The sequence below is a fragment of the Amphibalanus amphitrite genome, unplaced genomic scaffold (assembly GCF_019059575.1).
Source record: "Amphibalanus amphitrite isolate SeventyFive unplaced genomic scaffold, NRLGWU_Aamphi_draft 000235F_arrow, whole genome shotgun sequence".
Taxonomy (NCBI): Eukaryota; Metazoa; Arthropoda; class Thecostraca; order Balanomorpha; family Balanidae; genus Amphibalanus; species Amphibalanus amphitrite.
In genome coordinates, this window is record NW_024881730.1 from 225,784 (window position 1) to 234,229 (window position 8,446).

Below are 8,446 nucleotides of genomic sequence, written 5' to 3' on the forward strand. Positions count from 1 at the left end.
TTTCAGAGGACACCATGTCTCGGTTCTCGTCTTCCAGGTCGCCAATGCCGTTCTAGGTCTTGAGTCGTGAGTTAGCATACCACTAGAAGCACATCGGGTTTTCTTTGATGGATGCTGCCAGCTTCTGCTCATGTTGTTTGCGAAGGGCTCTGGTGATGTTCCTCAGGTTGTTTCGTTACCTGACATACCTGGCGTGATCCAGCTCGTTTTGGCTCAGTGTTTCATTTTTCAGCCTTTTTGGTGGCAAATCACACCTAATGGGGAAAATATTTTCATCCCTAAAATGTGAATGACCGACTTTACTTCATCTCTGAAAAGAGTTTCATGTATTCCCAACAGCCAGTTCACTTGTCACTTGACAGTTGATGCACCCACATCCTTTTGTTCCACACCCTGTCAAGATCCTGACATGAAATCCTGGTTTATCAGTTAGCATAAAAATTGGCATTACACCATTTTGCAAAAATAGGTACTGCAGTTATTTACTTTCTTTTTTTCTCATCCTAGGATTTTTTTCTTCTTCATCGGCACACCCAACCAATATCCAATTTTAGAACACTGTTTTGGCTTCGGCTGTGAATGCTCCACAATAGCCTTTTCTTTTCCTCAGTTGGAGGGCATGGCCAGGCGACGGCGGTTCAAAACTTCAAAGGCCAGTTTTACCAACAGAAAAATAGCCACCTGCCGATTTTTTTGCGAAAAGACCGCTTGACCAACGGAGCACAAACGTGATAGGCACTTAAGCGGATAGGATTAGGACTTTACCTTTTATGCTTCGTATGTGAAGTGGTCTTTAGGCAAAAAATTCCGGCAGGCGGCTATTTTTCTGTTAGTAAAACTGGCCTCTAATATATGTAGGTATGTTGTGTTCAGAGACCTCTCTGCTTCTGGAGCATGACTCGATCGCTGCACCTATTGCACCTATCTGCACCGACAGACGTGAGCTTCCAGAGTACCCATATTCATGCCATCACAGTTAAGCTGCATGATTCAAGGGGTAAGAGCATTACTCAGTGAACGATAGTTGATGCAAGAATGCATGTGTGGCAGTTAGGATGGCGCAGGTGCGTACTCGTAGCACATCAAAGTTATTATTTTCAACATTAAAATAATGTATTTTTTACATGCAAATTGTAAATTTGGTCTCAAGTCTTTTGTTTACATTCCTAATTGCCACATCAACATGTACACCACGATTGTAGACCAGAGCCTCCAGTGAACCTCCAGTGAAATGTGGTCCTGACAACTGAACTGACAGGAGGCTACTGGAGGTTTCTGGAGCTTTCTGGAGTTGGAGGATAGGAAAGCAGTGACAGCTTTACCTTCCACTACATATTGCGAGTTTTTTTCTGTTTTTCTGTGCCATTCTTATCGATTCTAGCAAAACTTGTTAGCACTGTGTAACCTGTTGGGTGCATGATTCCAGTCAAGTCTTGAATGACATTACCATATGACTGGCTTAATTTTTGGCTGGTGCATCTTATATGTGTAGGGTTCTGTCTATCCTCTAGCCTATCCTTCCCTGCCTACTTACAGACTTGATGGAGCCCAATGAGGTAAGAGAATGAGGTAAGAGAGGTGCTTGAATGCTGACTGGAGAATTCTAAAGCTTTCTGGAGATTTCTGGAGGCACTGGAACAGGCCCATAACAGTCTAGGTTCGAAGCACAACCGGCACTGGATGTTTATGTGCCTCCTGACACATGGTTTCAAGTTTTTTGCAAGTTTTGAGAGGTTGCAACTTGCAAGTTTTCTGTTGTGAGTTGCAAGTTTTAATTTTGACTTGATATAACTTTAACCATGTAAGGTATAGAGTTTGTGGTATGAGGTATAGAGTTTACAGTTTTTTACTAGTATGTAGGTCTCAAATGCCATTATAATAGTGCTTGGCCTTCAGAGCAGAGACCAGTTTTACCAACAGAAAAAGGCATTAGTAGAGCAGACGTGACACGAAGGTTTTCCAACCGAGAAGAGGCGATGTAGGTTTGTAGGTAGGTTGTAGGGTACCTAGGTTTATAGGTTGTAGGTTTTTAGGTAGTAGGTTTTTAGATTGTAGGTTTTTAGGTTGTAGGTATGTGGTTTGTAGGTTGTAGGTAAGGTTAGCCCCGCATTCGATGTCTCTCGGACGACGAAGATTCTACGCCGTCCGGCCAATCACGTTCCATAACCGCAGCCGAGCCCCCGCTGACCTTGGACGGGATTGGCCGGACGACGTAGAATCTTCGTCGTCCGAGAGACATCGAACGCGGGGTAGGTCAGGTTAGGTTTGTTTAGGTTTTCCTAGAAAGAAGCACCTCCGGTTATGGCTCATCTCCTTGGTTGGAAAACCTTCATGTGACGTCTGCTCTACTAAAGGCCTGGCTACACTATGCGTTTTCTGCGTGCGTTTTTGCAGGTTTGCGTGTTTTGCGTAATATCGTTCTAGGAAAAAAGTTATAAACAATATAATTTTTACTTTGGTTATATACAAAAGCTAATATAACTCTTACGTAACTAAAATTTAAGGTGAAAAACATCACAAAAACGTAATATCGTTCTTTTTTTCTAGAACGATATCACGCAAAACACGCAAACACGCAAAAACGCACGAAGAAAACGCATAGTGTAGCCAGGCCTTAATACCCAGAAAAATAGGTGTCTGTCGGACTTTTTGACTGAAGAGAGGCTGTTTCACGTAAACGCGATGGAAACGTAAGCAGATAGGACCTACACATAGGATCACTTACGTGAAATGGCCTTTAGGCAAACTTACCGAAAAGTCGCCGACAGCTTTTATTATACCGACTTGGCCGCCGGCCAGCAGCAGACTGTGGGTTATGAGTTATGACTTATGAGTATGACAGTCCACTGTACATTACGTGGTAAATGTCAAGTTTAAGTCCTAAGAAGATTTCATTGATAAATTTTTCATATTTTTACATTATTTGACATCCTGAATCCAAAAATGATACTCATATGTCTCGCAAATAAAAGAAAAAACATAATCAAACCTGACCTAACCTTACCTACTTACCTATAACCTACCAACCTACAACCTACAATCCTACCCTAACCTAACCTAACCTACAAACCTACCTACCTACAACCTAAAACCTACAAACCTACAACCTAACCTAACCTAAAACCTAAAATTTTTGCTGTTTCATATTCATATCAAAAGCGCCACAGTTGTAGTTAGGACCTAAACTTGACATATACCCATTACGTCAAGGCCCATTACGTCCAGTACAATTCAAAATAGACACGCGGTCGCGGACCGACCTGAATGTTGAATAGGGCCAAATACAAGCCCAAATAAACGGCAAGGACCACAATCGCACACATTGATCGCACACACCTCACACGCGGTTATATGGCCTTGATCGCACACGCAATCACGCGCGCACGACGCGCACACCTCACACGCGGACGCGCGCGCCGTGGCTGTCTCGCAAACGCCAAACGTGGTAACGATATTCCCGCTATTCCACTGCCAACAATTATCGTAGTGGAGATCAAATAGATGGCCTTGGTGGAGATGGGCAACACGTGGGCAACACTTCCCATGATGGGTGAAGGAGAACCTTTCTTTTATCCATTCTTATTCTTTCATGAGGTTCTTTCATCCATGCCTATTCGACCGCCATCCTTGCAGCTATTCTGTAACTTAGGAACCACTGCCGACTTGCACTGGACCGATCAGGGTACATAGAACAACGGACCGATCGCGACGGACCGAACACCAATCGAATCAGGCGGTATGATTTTATCAGCCGTTTCAAGATGGTGGCCTCAGGTGACCTTGGTGACCTCAAAAGGTCAACTTCGTATTGACGCATCATCCGCCAATATCAATATAGCTGTCATTCCTCATTCTATAGCTCAGAAACTACTGGGCTGCTCGAGATAAAAACACCACCAGTCATAGGCGCGGGAACCGGGGGGGGGGGGGAGGGGCAGCTTGCACCCCCCCCCCCCCCCACAATCAGCATTTCATCAGTACTCAGCCGTTACAAATGTGGTGACCTCAGGTGACCTCGGTGACCTTGACGGTGACCTTACAAATGTGGTGACCTCAGGTGACCTTGGTGACCTTGAAAGGTCACATGACCGTTTTAGCCTATTGCAGCCATCCTATTGCAGTTCAGAAACTACTCCGGCTGATCGAGATGAAAAACACCACCAGTCGCTTCAGCGTATGCGATTTCATCAGCCGTTATAACAAATGTGGTGACCTCAGGTGACCTCGGTGACCTGCAAAGGTCAACTTGACGTTTTCGCGAAATGGTCATGTAACCTCCCAAGGTCACCGAAGTGACCGAGGTCACCTGAGCTCACCATATTCGAAACGGCTGATGAAAGCACATACCTACGCTGAATCGGCTGGTCTGCCAAGTAGGTAGTTCCTAAGCTGTAAAAAATGCCCCCCCCCCCCCACGGCGCGGAAAGTGGCCGGGAGGCCCACCGCCTGTCGGGTTAACTCACACCCTGGTGGCCGGTGGGGTCTGTTTATAACGCGACCTGGTGGGGGGGGGCTTTTTCCCCTCCCCGTATCTCCGAAATTACTGGACGGATCCGCAAACTTTAAACGGCGTTCGAAGGCCCTGTCAAATTTGTTGAGGGAAATCCAATTTCATTGATCTCGGGGTCATCGATGACGTCACAGGTCAGGTGTCAAACATAATATGTTTTGTCGGTCACGGGTCTTCTAGGGAATGCGCTATAACATCGAGTAACACGCATTTTATCGAAAATCAGCGATGCGGCGTCAGTTGCTTAGTACATATGTTGCTATTAGAGGTCACTGATAATTCCGGGTCAGGTCACAGGTCAGGTCACCAAGGGTCAGCATATTAACCCAATTTCACTAGGGCTGTGTGATGCATGTTTTATGGCCAATTTTTCATTTCAAACTCAATGGTGTTGGTTATAAGAACATCAGGAACGGTTTAGGTCACTTCCTGGCAGGGCTGAGGAGTCGATGGATTTTCGGCGACTCCGACTCCGACTCCGATTCCGGCTTTCAAAAACCAGCTCCGACTCCGACTCCGACTCCGGGCAGAATTGTCGACTCCGAGCGACTCCAACTCCCGACTCCGACTCCGCAGACCTATAGCAGGGCTGCGAAGTCGACAGATTTTCGGTGACTCCGACTCCGACTCCGGCTCGGGTTTCTAAAATCGACTCCGACTCCGACTCCGACTCCGGTTACAACTGTCGACTCCGACCGACTCCGACTCCGACTCCGACTCCGCAGCCCTGCTTCCTGGTGGAGGTCAGGTCAATGTCAGGTCAAAAAAGGTCAAATTTTAAAAGTTGATATGTTTTCATAAAATGGGTATCGAATCGATGCAGCTCGTCACGGAGAGTCTAATCCTAATGGCGATCTTTGTTTTGCGTTACGTGGTTTAAAATTGCTAAAAATTGAGTTTGAAAATTTGACGTCATCAATTTTGAACAGTGTTTTCGCAATAACTTGGCCAAAAAAAGTTATCGATCTGAAATTTGGTATGTGAATAGTAGTCGGTAGGGGCTATCATATATACCGGTTTTTCGAAAATCGAAAAACTTTGTTTGGATTTGTCGGCAATTATATTCGAAAAAAAAAATATTTTTTTTTTATTTTGGGGGGTCAAAATTTAAAAGAATTAAAATTTCGAGATAGCAGTTTTGTAGCCCTAATAATTCTACACCTTTTATGTCTGAACATTTTTTGTATCTTTAAAGCTATAGGCCTGACAGCTCTTCCTGCGAAACCTTTTTTGGGGGCCGAAAACGGCAAAACATGACGTCACTCTGATGTCATTTGCGGACAACCTATAATAGCCTTTGGAAAAAAAAATTTGGTCACAATGTGTACAGTTGATGCCCGGGAGGTACAGGTCTCGCGGGTTTTAGCGGTAGGTGGCTCGGCGAGCGGGAGGGCAACCAGTTCCGCCTCTGTATCGGTGACCATTCGCTCCGCCCAGTTACTCGCGAGTGCGTACTACGACACATAGTAAAGTGGGGAGGGAAGGGTCAGAGTGGCAGTCTGCGTAGAGGCTAGAACCGGTTTCTGTCGTCTGGGCCGGCGACACGGCATGCGGCCAGGGGACGGGGAAAGGTCAGAGGTCACTCACAATGTGCACTACCGCGTCCCGTCCTCTCTGCGTGCTGACCAGCGCACGACCTCGGCCGTTGGCCAATCGGCATTGAACGGTAAAGGCCACCCGTAGCCAGCGGCGGGCGGAGTGAGCCGGCAGCGTGCCGATTCATAGGTAGTCGTTCAAAGTTTTAGCCGCTTACCATTGACTATTGAGGCCGGGAGACGACTGTAGTGTTATTTCTTGGGAACAGTTCTGTCATTCAACCCGCGCCCCGTTAAGGTCTACCAAGCATCGGTCCCATGGGGGGGGATTTGCCCCCCCCCCAAAGATCTCGAGAACCACGCAAAATAGCGACAAGCAGCAAACTGTGTTGGATGGTCCCAACGAGGAAATACCTTTTGGCTCAATTTCATTGACCTCAGTCAAACCGATGACGTCACAGGTCAGGTCAAATGTCGAATTTTCACCGTTTACAGGCATTTCAAGAAATATGTTTTAAAATCGAGTAAAATGCATGCCATTAATCGATAAGGAATCGATGAATGACAATTTTCGATGGGGAATTGTTCGTCAAACACATATTTTGTAATTTGGGGTCACTGATACCAGGTCAGGTCACAGAGGTCAGGTCACTGAGGGTCACAATATGAAAATAACTATTATGTGATGCATGTTTTCTGGTTCATTTTACATGACAAATGCGATTATGTGGGTCAGGCAGCCTTTGGGGCCAGTTTAGGTTATGTTCTGGTGAAGGTCAGGTAAAGGTCAGGTCAAATTTGGTCAAATTTTTTAATTTGATATTTTTGCATAAAATGGGTACCGATTCGATGCAGCTCGTCACGCAGCTTTGGTCAGGGTCATGCAATTTTCAGGGTAGGTGTAAACTTTTAATTGCAGATGGCCTGAACTTATCCTGGCTCCTGACCGCATGGGTATTTATTTACTTATGGTGAGAAAAATAAGGCTAATCTGGTGGTCTTTGTTTTGCGCTACGTGGTCTAGAATTGCTAAAAATTGAGTTAAAAATTGACGTCACCAATTTCGAAGTTTTTTTTTCGCTAAAACTTGGCCAAAAAAAGGAGGTATCGATCTACAATTTGTTAGGTAGATCGAAGAAATCAGGGACTATTATATTCCATGTTCTTTAATTATATTCCATGTTTGTTCTATTATATTCCTTTTTTTAATTCGAAAAACGTTTGGGGTTTTTGCTATTTTGTAACAGACCAATTTTTTTTTATTTGGGGGGTCAAAATCTCACAAATTTGAAAATCCCAGTTTGCAGTTTTGTAGCGCCGTCTTTCCTCCACACGACCAGATAGAGAACTTTGAAATTGCTTCTCATCTTCTCTGAATCCTTCTCACTAGCCTGTTCAACGTGTTTCCATTTCCATCGCTAGTGACCTCGCCTTTAGGTAGGTAATGTGACCAGAAACCGGCAGCTAAACAGCAGATATTCTAGGGTCGCGGAAACCTTGAAGATTAGCTGTGCCGCAATGTCATTCCGAATGGTTTTCAACCTGGATAGATCGTGTCCCTGCGCTCCGCAGATCGGCAAATTTGTAGTTAAGCAGCCCTGAAGGCACCGGCCAAGTTCCTGCGCTGGTCCCGGCCAAATAAGACACAAGGGACCAAACACAATTTCACATGTTGGGACGTTTCTAATCACAAGTCTAGAAACGAACGGTTAATGAGACCTGACACGCCGCATGCCCATTCTGGCCTGTAATGGGCTCTAAAAACTGGTCACAGACCAAAGCTAAGGTCATTTTGGTCAGGGTCATGAAATTTTCAGGGTAGGTGTAAACTTTTAATTGCAGATGGCCTGAACTTATCCTGGCTCCTGACCGCATGGGTATTTATTTACTTATGGTGAGAAAAATAACTTACGGCACTGAACGCTTCGCTGCTATCCGCCACTATTTACCAGAGCTATTCAGGAAAAAACGAGGAGAGGGGCTCATTTTATCACCCCTAATAAGAAGTAGGGTTTCCATTAAAAGTAAACGGTAACATCAAAAAATAACATTTCCTGTAGTATATTTCTCAATTTAATATGGTGGGTTCTTTCGTAATGTTAATAAATGATAAGGTAAACAATATTGTAAGTTGACCATGGCACTACATTTCCATTCTATTTCATCCCGTGACCCGTTTGTTCTAGCCCCTCTCGCCTGCCGCCTCCCCCCCCCCCCCACACACCACCACCACTACCACCAAACCGGCTGAGTTGGCTGAGGCGAGTGCCTCCCCTCCCTTCATGCCAAACAGAGCCTGGCTGTCGTGACCGCTGGCCTCACCGCCCGAAGGCTCGCCCGCTGTCCAAGGACGCCCTGCGCGGGCCGCAGTGATAGCCTCTGCCGAGTCCCGCCTCTATCC

The 8,446-nt window shown here is 45.6% G+C and overlaps 1 protein-coding gene across 1 annotated transcript in view; it reads right to left on the minus strand.

Moving 5' to 3' along the window:
- LOC122385924 overlaps positions 1-3,330 on the minus strand; it is a 101,571-nt gene extending 98,241 nt beyond the window's left edge. The window contains exons 1-2 of the mRNA XM_043374592.1: positions 3,261-3,330; positions 2,752-2,806 (exon numbers count right to left, since the gene is read on the minus strand). The gene's annotated coding sequence lies outside the window, so the exon portion shown is untranslated. The remainder of the gene's footprint in view (positions 1-2,751; positions 2,807-3,260) is intronic.
- Positions 3,331-8,446: the final 5,116 nt, after the last annotated feature.